Genomic DNA, 16,388 nt, shown 5'->3' with positions numbered 1-16,388 from the left:
GAACGGATGCGAGCACTTCAAGAAGCAAGTCGCATCAAAACTGGTTTATGAGATGGGGACTATAACCTTGGAAGCACAATCTGAATCTTGTATCCTGAATAATGGAAATGACGGAAATCTAATTAAAGCTACCAGATCAAAGTTCTCTTCTGCAAGTTTTCTTCTGATGGGGGGAAAATAGAACACAAAGGATCAGGTCCACTACAAGGATATCACATCTCGCATTAAGAACAAGTTGGTGCCAAAAGAGAAGCAAGCAAAGGGATTGCTGGCGAGAACTGCAATGCTTGAACATTTAACTGAGGAGGAAATATGTCTGCCCCTCATGAGTCATGACAGTTCATCGTCTGTTAAATTATGTTTTCTGTGAAATTATATGTTCCTTCTTCTTGAGGAGGGTCGCTGTCCTAAAGTCGGCATCATCCCCAGTGAATCTCCACCATAGAAATGTCGAAGGAATGGTAGTGGCATGCCATAGAGGATGATCATCTACATATCCCTGGTAAGGTGGCAAGTCGTGCATCTCCAACAGCATTGATGCAGCTCCACCCATGATCAACACCCACAATTTCCAGCGTGAAAGCTACCAAGTGGCACCAGCCCATACTGCCCATATAAGAATCTGTGCTACGGCCATTGCAACACACGCTTTCATGTGCAGAACTGCAATAGAGTGATCTTTAAGACCATTTCTGGTGGCAGACTCCCAATATCGAGCAAGAGAAGGATTCAAGCTATCATTTGACCAAGTAGATCAGTAGGAATGTTTGATTCAGGCATTTTTTTTAATTTTTTTTTTTTCATTTTGGAGGTAGCAGCAACTATTTTGATACATCTTTTCCGTATGGTTGGTGTCACCGATTGTATAAACTGATTCAAAATTAATCTTGAGTTGTCTACCAGTTAGCCAATGATGACCACTAACTTCAGTGACAAAGACACAGAGCATTCGTGAAGACCCGTGACTATTTTTAATCCAGGTCTGGGGATCAAATATACAAGGCCACAGTTGCAAGCAAGCCGGTCCCCCAAAAAAAGTTCGGGATGAGCTTCTGAATATTGCATATCAGAGATTCACATAGTACTCCTGACCTCATGTCAATGAACCCAGGTCGAGAAATTTCTTGGAACTGCACTAGGCATTAATGTATATATTTCAAGGATAAAAAACCCTTGTGGGTGGAACAACTCCGGTAATAAGGACATCAAAGCATGGCTTCCAAGCATTCAAATACAGGCATCATGGAACATGCTGACACAATCTTGAAGGGCATTCTCAACAACTGTAGAATCAACTGGTGCTGGAATGAGTACTTATTTAAATAAAAACTAGAAAGTAGATACCATGATTAAGCTTATAGAAGTTGAGATACAAGATATATATGGTCACAAATGCAATAAGAGGAGTTGTAACCATGACCCTGGCAGCCTCGTAAATGCTCTCAGTATTGCCAATATGAGAGAAAACCTGAGTAATGAAACCGCAGATGAATAATCCAGCGTTTCTGTGAAGTCCACATCTCTGTCGATGTAAATACATTAAAAGAACATCAAGAAGCAGGATGTAACCTAACAGTATAAGCAAATATGGGTACATTATAATCAACTATTAGGGAGATGCAACTGAATTGAGATTATTATCCCTAATGTGAGAAATGATTGACAATGGGAACCAAAACAAGAGTCAAATTCTTTACCAAAAAAAAAAAAAAAAAAAAAACGAGAGTCAAATTGAACCGCTAGCCTTGAGGAGGATAGAATTCCTATTATGGTGCATTTGCAGGATTGAATCCCGATACCCGAAGTCAGCTTTAACATAAAACACTCAACTCTGAATACAAACTGAAGGAAGATGGAGCCTAATTCCTGGTTACATTTGATCTATTCAGTTAAGTTTCTCTGACCTATTGATAATCCTGCCCACCTATTCACAGTCTTGCTTCGTTTCTCCTTTTTTCTATTCAATAAAAGAGGCTATTGGAAGGAAGTTGTTTAGGTCAAAGGCGGTTCCCTATGTTCGAAATTTGTAAGCATGGGTGATGATTAATTGCCACATCAACATGTAGAAAAAATTGAACCACCTGATGGTTTAATATGAGATGGGCTTAAGGCCGTCCGCCCATGTTGGGCCTAAAAGCCCGGCCCACGGAATTAGGGTCCGTTGATAAGGGAACGTATAAAAGGGATGAGAGAGAGAGAGAACACACCTCTTGGCTTTTAACATACGTTCCTCACTCTCTCTTTCCCTCCAAACGCTTAAGGCAATGCCGTTTCCCTTTCAAGGCAAATTGACATCATCGGATCAGAATTTCTTCCTCGATCTTCAGTATTGGTGTCTAATCTGTGGCTAACAAGGTACACTCGAATCCGTGGTGTGCTTTATGATCGGTGATACGTGTTTTTCTCGGACTTCGTCTTCCGCATTGCTTTGGGGGTTCGATTTAGTGTCGAATCCGGTTTTCGGGGATCCGTTATTCCCAACATTGGTATCAAAGCCCTAGTTCACGTTTTCCCGACCTGTTTGATGTTTTTTGATTGTTTTTTCGCAAAAATTTTCGGCCGTACAGATCGGGGCGAGAAATCCCGACACCCGAGCCCTGTTTGTCCTTTTTTCTGAGTTTCCGTAAGTCGAAATCAATTTCTGAAGGAATTGGGTGAAAGAGGTCGTCGAGGCGAGTCCGGCGACATGTCGTGCGCCGCTGGGCGACGCCGCACGCACCCACACGCGCGGCCAGAAGCCGTTGCGCGTGGGCGCGACGCGCCCAAAGCGTTGGCATCGGCCAGCGCGCGCGTCCCACGCGCCAGTCGGCGAACCAGCACGTGCGCGACGCCGGCGGCGAACCGGCACACACCGGTCGGCGGATCGACACGTGCTGACGTCAGCATGACGTCATCCAACGGTCAGTAACCACTGGGATGATGTCATCGCTGACGTCAGCGCCGACAACGGTTGGCCGAGCGGTCACCGGCCGGCGAGCCGAGCCGACCCGACCCGCGTCAGCCCACGCACGCGCGCAGCACGTGCGGTCGGTTCGTCCGACCCGGCTCGACCGGCCCGACCGGTCCGTCCGATCCGACTGGTCCGACAACCAACGACCTAACCGTTAACCGTTGACTCGTTGACCGATGACCGTTGACCGTTGATCGAAAAAAAAGAGAAAAAAAAAAGAAGGATTTGTTTCTTTTTCAATTATGTCTGTGTGGGTTAGAGGTAATCTATTTTTTATTCTGCATTTGTTGCATGAATCATGAAAATTTATGTATTTTCCATTTTGTTTATTGTGGATTATAAGTGATCCATTTATTGGTTCTGCATTTGTTGCAGGAACTATGATGCGTTATGCAAGGATACCTGCAATCCCGAGAACGGACGAAGGAAGAGTTAGACTGAAAAGGTTGATGAAAGAGTTAGCTGATTATCGGTGGCATGATGGTGATTTAGTATCACACGTGGTTAGGGTCAATCAGATAATATAGGAAATCATCTGGAATGGTTATCTCATGTCGGATTTTGAGAAGGTGCCGGCTTTGATGAACACTCTTCCACCTGAATGGCAAGCAGTGTTAGATCGGCTATGGGAGGTCAACGTGCTCCCGGGTTATAGGAGGCTAGTGGAAGCTTTTGTAAGAGAGCATTATAGGATTGAGTTGGCTAAAACTTCAACCCTTAGATTAAGCGCCACATGGCGCAGAGTGAATGTGCTTTGGTGGCGACATGAGAGCTCTCCAAAAGTTTTTCCATGGTTGGCAAATGTGCCTTCAGTTTTCTCAGATACTTTGACTGATAGATTAGAAGGGACTTTCCCTATTTATTTCTTAGATTAGTTTGAGATGTTTTTTAGTGTTGAATATCTCTTTCTATGTTGATATTTCTTTTTGGATATATTACTTAGTGTAATGGATTGTTGTATTAATTGAAAGCATTATTATTTTATTGGATATCAATTATCTGTTGCTTTCTGTTATTGCTGATTGCTGTGGGTAGTTAGCTGTGGGTAGTTCATAGAAGTTTTTGTAACTTCATAGAATTTATTTTGTATAAGACAATTATATTAATAATAGTTTTAAGTTAGGATTTTTGGAGGATGATTGGAAACGTAGTAACCTTTTGATTATGAAACCTTACTTGAAATTATTCATTGATATGATAGGTCTGTGCAAAGTGGATGCATAAATGATAAGCATTAATTATTCGTGCATATATATCTGATGTGTTCAAATTGATGGATTAGCAACTAAGAACGTAATTGCTGATGTGAATGGCAACAATTGTAAAATATTGAATATGAAGATTTAATATGTGCTGGAAAAGCAAGAAGCACTAGAAGCTCTTGACCATGTTATGGAAGATCTTGAGGATGTTATGCGCCACCTTGAGCTGATAGAGGACCGCTTGACGGCATGTGAGCCGAAAATAGAAATTTACAATGCTGGTTCTAGCTCAGAAAGGGCTTTGAGCTCTAAGCGCAAGCGTATTGATTCGTTCAATATGTGGGAATGCAAAGGATTAAGTCCTTATTGCAAGAGATCAAAAGTTAACCAACACAAGAGAGGAAAACGTCCTCAAACGAAACAAATGTCAAGAGTCAGGTGTTACAATTGTGACAAGAAGGGTCACTATGCTCGCAACTGTTGTGAGCCGAAAAAGGTAAACACCTCTTGTACATTTGAGAACTTTGCTAATGTGTCAAGTTCTGCATTATTAGCTAAATCCAATCCTTTGTGGACTGTAGATTCAGGAGCAACAGACGATATAGCGAAGGATAGAGGATCCTTCGTGGAATTCCGACAAGTACCAACTGGAACTAAGTGGATCTATGTGGGATATAACTCCAAAGATGAAGTTAAAGGGATTGGCACCTGCCAATTAAACGTGCGTGATGGACGCACCTTGTTCCTACATGAAGTTCTATATGCTCCGGAGATTCGTCGAAATTTTGTGTCTATTTTGGTGTTGGTTAATCTTGGTTTATGTGTGAACTTCCATAATAGCGATGTAGATTTGTATTTGGATACAAACTATTATTATTGTGGTCACTTTCTGGATGGTTTTTATTGTACTGAATGTTGACTGTGGTGATGTCAATATGTTATTCCCTTGTTTCACGTCTTTTACTTCATGTGATAATGATGTGATTATGTGGCATGCTGGACTTGGTCATATTGGCCAACAACGTATAAATAGACTAGTAAAAAAGGGCTTATTGGGCAACATTGAAAAAGTCGATTTGCCCAGATGTGAGCATTGCCTAGTAGGGAAAACGACAAGGAAACCATTTGAAAAAGATAAAGAGCTGAATTTCTTTTGCATTTAATCCATTATGATGTCTGTGGTTCAATGAATGTGAGAAGAAGGCATGGGGCTGTTCATTTCATCACTTTTATAGATGATTATACTCGATTCGGATATGTCTATTTGATTTATCATAAATCTGAAGTATTATGTTGTTTCAAAAGGTTTATGAACTTACTTGAAAATCAATTAGACAAGAAAATAAAAGTATTTAGATCCGATCGAGGTCGAGAATATTTATCTGATGAGTTCAGAAAATTATGTGATGAAAAAGAAATAGAAAGACAATTGTCTATTCCATAAACTCCTCAACAAAATGGTGTTGCAGAGAGAAGAAACAGAACCCTAATGGAAATGGTTAGGTCCATGATGGCGCATGCTAACTTACCTATCACTTTTTGGAGTGATGCGTTGTTAACTGTTGCCTATACACTTAACCGGGTGCCTTCCAAATCAGTTAGTTCCACTCCATATGAGTTATGGACAGGTAGAAAATCGGACTTAAGTTTTCTTAAGTCATGGGGTTGTGTTGCCTATAATGAATCCTCTCACAAGTTTGGGAAATTGGGTCCCAAAGGAAAGAAGAGTATTTTAATGAGATACTCCAAACACTCGAAAGGGTATGTGTTCATAGGTGAGCAGGAAAGTGGGAGTGTAACTGAATTTGAATCACGAGATGTCACATTTTTAGATGATGAATTTCCTAAGAAGGGCGAAATAGGGGAAGATTAGTCCATATTTGTAATCTTGGATCAAGATAATGATATTAGTGGAGTTCGTCCAAGTGGGAGTAATATGAGAAGTGATGAATTGAATTCAACTCATTCTCAAATACAACCACACGATGAGAAAATATCATCATTATCTAATCCGAGTGGGAGCAAAATGGGGAATGATGTGCTAAGTGTACAATCTCCCATACGGCAAACAAGTCGCCAAAGTATTCCCCGTCGACGTTTTGACATTGAAGGGGAAACTTTTATGATTACTCCGCAAGATGAGGATGAGCCAAGAAATATTAATGAGGCTCTGAATTGTCCTAGTAAGGAAAAATGGATTTATGCAATGAAAGAGGAGATGGAGTCAATGAAGTCAAACCAAGTTTGGAACTGGATGATCTTCCAATAGGACGCAAAGCTATTGAGAACAAGTGGGTTCTCAAAATAAAGCGAAAGGCTGATGGCTCGATAGAAAGGCATAAGGCTCGCCTTGTGGCGAAGGGGTATAATCAACAGGAAGGAATTGATTATGAAGAAACATTTTCTCCTGTAGTGAGATTTACCTCGATTCGCATAATTCTGGCAATAGTGGTTAGTATGGATCTTGAGTTATATCAAATGGATGTAAAGACTGCTTTCCTCAATGGAGAATTAGAGGAAGGAACATATATGGAACAACATGCTGGTTTCATAATGAAAGGCCAAGAAGAAAAGGTATGTCAACTTTGGGGGTCGATATATGGCCTTAAGCAGTCGTCAAAACAATGATATATACATTTTCATAATGCCATAATGACATATGACTTAATAATGATAGATGAGGATCATTGTATGTACATATATCAAAAGATCCAAGGATCAATTTGTGATCATATCATTATATGTTGATGATATACTAATTGCCGGAAGTAATATGGAGTTTGTTAATAAAGTCAAGAGTTGGTTGTCTTCCAACTTTGAATTGAAGGATATGGGATTGTAAACCCATAGACACTCCTATTGCAAAAGGTGAAGGATTGAGCCATAGACTGTGTCCAATGACTCCACAAAAGAAGGAACAAACGAAATATGTTCCTTATGCTAGTGTTGTTGGGAGCTTGATGTATGCTATGATGTGTACAAGACTTGATATATGTTATGTAGTTAAATACCAATTGAAAGCCGTTAAGAGAATACTAAGGTATCTAAAGGGTAAATACCAATATTCTCGATGTTGATTGGGGAGGAGATTTAAATGAAAGAAAATCTACCTCTGGGTTTGTTTTCTTACCGAATAATTGAGATAGCTAACCCATGTTTGGATACTTAAACAATTAGAGACTTTGCAACAGCTTGAAAATTCACGTTGGAAAGCCGTTAAGAGAATACTAAGGTATCAATCACACACTTAAAACAACTAGAACGTCTTGATTATATGCTGAGTTATTAAGATCTTCAATCGTTCTTAGATAAGATATAAAAAGGATCGACTCGATAAGGCTATTCGCTAATGTTGATTAACAATACTTGGGCCAAGCATCAAAAGGTTCAAGTTCTCAAGTCATACTCAAAAATAAACATAACCACAAAAAGTCAAATAAATAATGTTTGATTTCATCATTAAAAAGAATGAGAAAAGAAAATCGGACCTCGGGTTGAAATCTTCAAGACTTGGATTTCACGAATAATGGCACCATATGTTGGAGTAGTAAGAAACAAAAGTGATTTTATAACCTTGTGAGATTTCACTTTGAATTTCTCCCATCTCAATATTCGATGTCTCAAGATCTTGGTCACTGCACTGTGATAAGATGGAGACACACTAAGTCTTTGAAAACTGAGTTAGAGTCGAGCGTAAAGTCTCAAGTTGAAGCAAATTCAACTTCTCTTAGGTTCAAGTTGATGGAATCCAGAAGTCAAAATCGACACTTCTATGATTACCCTCTTTTGGTAATACACTTTTTCTTGATCCTTGGATTTAAACAAATCCATCCGATTAGGTTCAGCAATCCCCATTCCTCCATTTTCTTCGTAAAAGATACTCATTCCCATAATTTTTGTCCTTAAGGAAGTCATCTATGTAACCCGTGCTTTTCAATAAGCATCCTCGATTATCTCTTCTTCCAATTATGACTTTCACTTTGTGGGGTGAAGATGTTTGGCTTAAGAGATTATTGGATCATTTAGGTGTTATTGGAAGTAGAGTTGGTGAGTCTCTAGACTTTAACTTCTTCAAGCTGCAGATTCATTGTTGTTGAAAGTTAACGAGTATCCTAGAAGATTAAAGTGATAGCCAAGCAAGTGAACCGATCATGCTTCGTACAGCTTTTGATCTATTTTCTTCCCTTCTTCAAAAGCGTACACCAAAGAGTAAAAAGTTTTTCCAAAATATCATGGCTTGGAATTTGACATTCATTGATTCTTCCACGACTCGGCTTTTTTTGTTGTAGACTCGTAGGCTTTGCTTGATGTAGAATATCCAAGGAAAGACCAAACATATAGATACTTTGATGCATACTAGCCATGGATCTTTTTCAAGTAAAACACTTCAAACAAAGTAAGAGTGCTCGATACCAATTGAGATAGCTAGTACGAGTAAGAGGGGGGTGAATAGGTATACACAAAAAAATGTTTGCACGATACTTAAACAATTAGAGACTTTGCAACAGCTTGAAAATTCAATCGCAAGACCGAGTAAGGGAAAGAGAGAATTGAACACTCGCCATTGGTTCGGCTTGATTCAAGCCTACGTCCACTCTTTTCACCGATGCCGATTGGCTGGATTCCACTATGATCAAAGAGATGAAGTTGTTGATCTTCCTTGAGGTGTTTCTCCAACAATAATGGCACCATACTAACAATGGAGACTGGAATTTTTCTATCGATCACACACTTAAAACAACTAGAAAACAAAAGTGTATAACCTTGAATCAATCAAGAAGATCATCCGATGGAAACTGAGTTCGTGGTATTATCAGCAGCAATATAAAGAAGAAGATGTTTGGCTTAAAAGAGATTATTGGAATCATTTAGGTGTTATTGAGAAGTGCTTGAGACTATAAAATCTTGAGATTCATTGTTGGTTAATTCTGAAAGATTTCTCCAACAATAATGGATGTTGGAGCCAAAAGTGTATAACCTTGTCCACGATGGAAACTGAGTTCGTGGTATTAAGCAGTAAGAAGACTTAAGAGATTATTGGATCAAAGAGTGCCAGAAAATATAGCAAGCAACAAAAGCGTACACCAAAGATCCAAAATATCATGGCAAGACCAAACATATAGATACCAAGTATACTTTTGTCAAGGATATGATTGCACGAAAAGATATGAACTTAGAGTACATACTACGCATAGAATGGTAGCAGATCTTATGACAAAGTCAATACCTAGAGATGTGTTTTGTGGCCATATGAAATCTCTAGGATTGCGTAGAGTCTGATGTACTGGATTATAATTTCCCTGAAGTGTTCACATTTGATGAATTTGTGTTTTTCATCATTAATGCCTATGAATCTTTGTTTGATTTAACTTGAGAAAGTATGTCGGACAGATATAAGATTAGCCCACTCACACGGGTAATTGCCTCTATTTACCGTGTGATAAATAGAGATGAGACTATTTTTAAGCTTATTATCTAGGTGATAATTGAGAGCTCAAGCTTAAAATACGTATGTCGCCTTAACTGGGTGTTAAGATGATGACATAATATTTACTATGTCCGAGAGTAAAATACCCCACATATTTTACTTTATCTGTCTATAATGCCAGATGTGAGTTCTGATGAATTTTGTGAATGAGTAGATAAGTGAACTCAAGTTAGACATTGGGTATGTCTGAACTATCATCTGTACGGTATTGAAAGGAATAGACATACGCTCCATGGGAAAGGAGTTAATACCGTAATACGTGTTTCATACTACGTATGCATGAGACGACCAATAAGAGAGGCAAAAGTTTGATCTCAACTTTTATGTCGTGTGAGGCTCTTGAGGAAAAGAGTTCCTCAATTTTTAGTCCCCTCATGACTCTTACTTATTTCAAGATTTCTATTTAGTGTTTGCTATCTTAGAATGTTGCCAATGGTCATGAGTTGATTCGATCTAATGGGGCATTTCTAGAAAAGCAAGCTGAACTGAAATTGAGAGTTTGAAGGGAAGAGGAAGATCGAATTTGCATAATCATATTGTAGTTTTTGTATTCACCGGTTAACCAATTATGACTGTCATTGTGATAATCATAATTGTGAATATAATATATATATCATTGTTTAAAAGAGATTAAGAGAGATATAAATGTGATCGATCGATCTAGGGTACTGCATACTAAATCTACTCAGGATGTGATGCCCATTATGAGCTGCTATATATTCCTAACAGATGTATGGTAACGAGCTCTCAAAGTATGCTGGTCACACGGATTATTCACCAGTATGAATGTTGAAGAGAGGTAAAGAGAATTCTGTTCTGCCCACCATGTGCGAGTGGGAGATGATGGTTTTATATGAGATGGGCTTAAGGCCCGTCCACCCATATTGGGCCTAAAAGCCCGGCCCACGGAATTAGGGCCCGTTGATAAGGGAACGTATAAAAGGGATGAGAGAGAGAGAGAACAAACCTCTTGGCTTTTAACGTACGTTCCTCACTCTCTCTTTCCCTCCAAACGCTTAAGGCGGCGCCGTTTCCCTTTCAAGGCAAATTGACATCATCGGATCAGAATTTCTTCCTCGATCTTCGGTATTGGTGTCTAATCTGTGGCTAACAAGGTACGCTCGAATCCGTGGTGTGCTTTACGATCGGTGATACGTGTTTTTCCCGGGCTTCGTCTTCCGCATTGCTTTAGGGGTTCGATTTAGTGTCGAATCCGGTTTTCGGGGATTCGTTATTCCCAACACCACCAAATTAGCGGTCACATTATGTAATAAACTGGCGGTTTAGGGTGCGAATGGTAACGGTTTTTGGTTGGGGAAGAGTTTTTTTTTTTCAGAAATAGTTATTTTCTATTTTTATTCCGGGGAACAATTTCTGAGTAAAAGAACCCATTTGGTAACTATACAAAATTTCTACTCTTGGAATAGAAAAAGAATAGAAATGCGTTTGGTAACACAACAATTTCTCTTTTATATTTATTCATTTTTTATTCTTGCCGCCGGATCGCCGCCACCGCCATCCGCTGCCACCGCCGCTGATGCACGTCCGCGGTCGCGCCGCCATCGCCAGCGATGCACATCCGCCGGTCGCCGCTGCCACCTCTGGCCGGGCGACGTGCGGAGCGGCGGTGGCAGTGGTGGACGGCGGCAGCAGCAACGGCGACGACCGGGCGGCAGCGGCGGCAGTGACCAGTGGCGGCTGGCGGCGGCGGCGGTGGCGACCGGCGACGGCGATCGGCGGTGGTGGGGGGTGGTTGGCGGCGGCAGCAAGAGATGAATAAAAGAAAAAAAATTCACTTATTTCTAAAACTTATTCCCGGAAACAAAAAGCAATTTTTTTTTTTTACTTCTCATTTGTATTCCAAAACCATTCATGGGTTAACTTTTTGTTCCTGGGAACAAAAAATTAACTTGCCGTTATCAAATGGGTTTCTATTATTTTTTTGTTCCAGGGAAGAAAATAATAGAAATTCTTGGGCCGGGGAATGTTACCATGCACAGTAATGTAACTGATGCATGATGGCTAGTGTGAAGACAATTTTCATAATTCATACAACATTTCCAAGTAAGAATGAACTAAACAGAGTTAGGACTCTTTTTCTATACAGGAAGTTTATCAGCCAATTTTCTACTTGGTAAGGCAGGATCTAAAATCATGATATAAAAGGTGGCACCCAATGATTCAAAATTTGAGCAAAATGAAAAGCATATGTTCAGCAATGTTTACCGACTGTGAGATACAGCACTCCAGAACCAGGAAATCATGGACAAGATTCTGTAGACATGCCGTGAGCTTGTATAATCATAGTAACTTCTCTTTTCTGGTCTCAGGGGTAACTTGTAGTACAGAAGGATGAAAAAGGATAGCCACCCATGAAAATGCACCGCAAGATTGAGCACAGAAAAGCGACAGAGACAGGTTCCTGATGATGGAAGCAAAGCAGTTTAGATGCATGTGGAGGATATATGCTATCAAATATGATCAGATACACACATCATAGACTTGATAATGCTAGAAATCAATTTAAATGTGGAAATCTGAAATCCATAGACACACTTGAATGGCCATGATATTTAATGGGTTTGCCACCGAGTTTCTTTCCTCTTCTATCACAAGCTTACATCATTTCGACAATCACTCTGGCAGTCCCATTGTTTTCATCTAAGGTAAAGTGGTTCCTGCATTCCAAGGACCATCCCATCGGATGAAAATTTACAATGTTGGAAGCACTTGTCTTCCGTACAACCTGAACTCTTCAAACTTTTCAACACAAGACCTGGCAAAACATCAACACTAGCCATGATGAAATGGAAGGTATTCCAATCAAAGAGCAAGCTTTTGGAATGAACTTATTTCAAACCAGCATATAGATAGACCGACTTAGAATATAATGATAATAATTATCCATGTTATTTAACGAAATCAATTATTATATCTTAATTTGAAATGAATATCTTACATGGTTAATTTACATATAAACATCATAATTCCATTAATTTAAATTAATGGAATGACAATATTAAATTTTTCATATAATTTAGGGGACTAAATTGGACATTTAAACAAAATTTCAAGAATCACATTAAACAAATTAAAAGTTCATGAACATTTTACATTTAGCAAGAGTTTACGAACCACATTTAATAAAATAATTATTCAAGAATGATATTGTACATTAGGCTGAAATTCAAAAACCATTTGTGTAAATATCCCTTGAGTTTTCACGAGACTCTGATCCAACAACTATTGCTTGTTTCCTTTTGAAGCCACATATACAGGCACAAGTAATTGGAAATTACAATCCTTCCAAAACAATAAAAATAAAAAATAAAAAAAGTTCCCAAACATATTGACCTATTGTCTTCAATTTAAAGAGGTCGATTATCTAATCCTTTGATCTAGTTTCATACTGCACCTTTGACCCATTCGTACAATGCCCATAGCAGAATTCCCAACAGAGTATCTCTAATCAAGCTCCTAGTGAGATCTTCCACCCAACCGCCAGTTTTGCTGCCCCCGGCCTTATTCCCTGCAAGATCACGGCATCGCAACTTCCCTTGGTCCGAGATAAGCGCGACCCCGTTCATGTGGCCCTTCCCGATCACTCCCACCACCCTCTTGCAGTTGTTCACGGCCTTGCTCCGCTTTAGGGACCATGCGAGATACTGTGATCGCATACAACGTTGATTGAGCAAAGCTACATATGTAAGAATTTTCTTCATAAATGAACACAAACAGATAAAAATGCAAATGTCTAATTAGTAATGCTTTGCTGCCGTATATATGGTGGATGGAAAGCACTACAAACATTGGATGAGTAATCTTGCTCACAACTTAAGCAATCCTGCGATGACGACTCTAATAGAATAGTTCTGCACTTCCCTTTATCTACACGTGAACTGTAATACATGATCCGCTGCACGTAAGCTGAAAGATGTTGGAGAAGGGTAGCGGTTCAGTTGACAGATAGTGTACTCACCGTGTCTCGTTCATGTATGAGAGGCTGCAGAAGCGCTGGATAAGAAAAACTAAGTTGCTTGTACAACTCAAGTGTGCTATCCCCAGTGTTTGATTCCTGCAGCAATTCCAGGAATTTGCTTTAGAAACTACTAGTTGTTTACTGTTGGATGTTCTAGAAACTCAATCATCATCCTGGGAGGATGTGAATTGTGAAGAATGAGCATAAAAGGAAGAATGATGTGATTCGTGAAGAAGCATGTTGCTCCACATATATCTGGTGGACAAATCAGACTTACAAAATTGCCCACAGCTAAATGATTCTGTGCAAGAAATGGTTTTCCGTATATAAGCTTCCACCCTAGATGAGGACTTCAAAGACAGAGTATCACATAGAAAACCTCAACCAGAAAAATTTACTCCCAATTTAGGTTCGAGGAAACAATGCAGAGGAATCTCATGAAGTGACTCTGATCTTACACCAATGTTTTATTGCATAGAATATTACAGCTAATTCCTCATGATACAATGCAAATCAACCAAAACCTGACAGGGAGAGAGCACCTGAAGACTACTCCCTGATGCATCCGATTGTGATGCTATTCCACGAAAAATAGAGACCACTAGGCTTATTTTCTGATCCCATTTCAAACTACTCGACGCTCTCTCAAGCTGAATAACAAAACATCATAAATGAATTCTTCTGTCTGTCAACTATCGTAGGACCTTAATCATCCTGTCCCAAATCTAATTATTAAGACAAAGAGAAGCTAAATGATCAGAAGCTTTCTTCATACATTATGAGACCAGATGTTCGCGCATACATACTGTTATTTCAATTGGCCAATCCCCCAAAACAATTTGAGCACCGATTTCTTCAGATACCTTCCGAGCAGCTCGGAACTGCAGGAAAGAAAACAATTGCAAATTGAGAGAATGTCATAGGAGTTTAGAGGAGTCGATTGCTGAAATCATAATTTCAGGTCACTACCTCATCTCCGAATAGGCGGTTGACATCTGAGGAGATTTTTGAAGAGAAAATTGCCAAGAGTAGACGTAATGCTAGGGCTGTCTGACCACCTGTCATGAAACCAGATAAAGATCATCTAATTGAGGTTTATTTTCCAAGTGCAGATCAGAACTAACAAGTAACAAGAAGCTAGAGCTTACCCAAGTTTATGCTACGACCAACATCTTCAAAAAACCCGGTACCACTCAGGGAAAACATGCTGGACTGTAATTGTTGACTAGGATCTCCTTAACTAGCTGTACATGATCCCAGCTCAGAAAAAAAGCTCTGCAATGGCTGGCTGGAGTTCAGATATGGATAGGACATCAAACTTTTTGGTGTTTATGAGATCTCAAAGTGCCGGTTTCAGTTTCAGAACTCAGAAGTTAAAATATGGAAAATTACTCTCCTTTCGAATACCCAACATGGAAGAGCAAAATGCAAAAAGAAAGGAGCACGTTGTTGACCTGTAACTGTGATTTAACATCATGAACTATTGCAGTATTAATTTTCGAAACGCCCAATGCCTCTGTGGAATTTGGGGCAACAAATTGGAAACCATGCATGCTAAACTCTTGCAGCGTCAGTCGATCAAAATTTTCAACCTTTCAATGATGGCCACACATGCCAGCAAAATCGACCAGTTACTTTCATTATGTCCCATATCTAACCAATATGCGCGACTTATATCTGCACTCGACTAAGATTTTCTAACATAATCCCCATTTGTCTCGTTAGCTCGATTCATTTATAAGTGGCTGCACAATACTTGGTAAATTAACTCCTGCTTTCATCAGGATTTCTGGTCTAACCCCAGCCTGCCAATATTTCCTAGACGATCAAAACAAAATGTTGAATATGTACACCACATTCTATCATCTAAGAAGCTTACGCATCTAAGAAACATGTCAAGAATATATATCAAGCATGTTCATAGTATAACTATGCTGGGTTAAACAAAAACACAGTGAATCAACTCCTGCGTGCTTCCACTACACTCGCAATAAATTATTAATATGAGTACTGAACCAGCTCGGTAATCACATTCAACGCGACAGCACAAAAAGGAAAAATGACAACAAAAGAGGTGGAAACATGCCTGCTCCTGCAGAGCTCGACCACGACGTTGTCGGGCCTCACGGTCCTGACAACCCGCGCCACATCGTCAGCGGACCGCCGTGAGATGTGGGTGGTGCCCACCAACCATATCTCCACCGGCTCCACGAACTCCGACCTCCAAGCCGGGACTGGGCTGAACTGCCCCTTTCGGACCAGCACGAGGGTCATGTCGCCCGCCAAGTCCAGCAGCTCGGGGTGCGACAAGGCAGTGGAAGCCCTAGACTCCTCCAGAACCTCGCTCTGGAAGTCGAAACCGGGCGGTGGCGATCTGACGGAGGCCTTGAAGGGTCTGACGGTTTTGGGTGTGCACAGAGCTAGGTGAGGCGTGAAAACAGGGAACGTTGATCCGAGGATGGTGTCCATGGATGCTAGGAAGGATTTGCTTCCACACCCCACGAATGGAGAGAGAAGCCTCATGGTTGTGGTACTTCCATGGCTTCTTAAGGCGCGTTTAGTAAGGATTCTGTTCCGAAAATAGATTCTGATCAGAAATTATTATTTTTTATTTTGTTCTCAGGAAAAAAATTTAAACATTTTAAGTCGTTTGATAATTCTCTAAAATTTCTGATTATAGAATAAAATTACATTTTATACCATGCTCATTGATTATGTTCCAAATTCAATTTCTTTTAATTATTAAATATTTTTTCTTTTTTCCTTTTT

The 16,388-nt window shown here is 39.9% G+C and overlaps 2 pseudogenes; both read right to left on the bottom strand.

The window, feature by feature from the left end:
• Window positions 1-355: 355 nt before the first annotated feature.
• LOC120286140 lies at window positions 356-12,441 on the bottom strand (annotated as a pseudogene).
• A 603-nt stretch (window positions 12,442-13,044) lies between these two features.
• LOC104424386 lies at window positions 13,045-16,088 on the bottom strand (annotated as a pseudogene).
• Window positions 16,089-16,388: the final 300 nt, after the last annotated feature.

Source organism: Eucalyptus grandis, chromosome 11 (genome assembly GCF_016545825.1).
Source record: "Eucalyptus grandis isolate ANBG69807.140 chromosome 11, ASM1654582v1, whole genome shotgun sequence".
Taxonomy (NCBI): Eukaryota; Viridiplantae; Streptophyta; class Magnoliopsida; order Myrtales; family Myrtaceae; genus Eucalyptus; species Eucalyptus grandis.
This window is presented reverse-complemented; position numbering and strand designations above follow the sequence as displayed.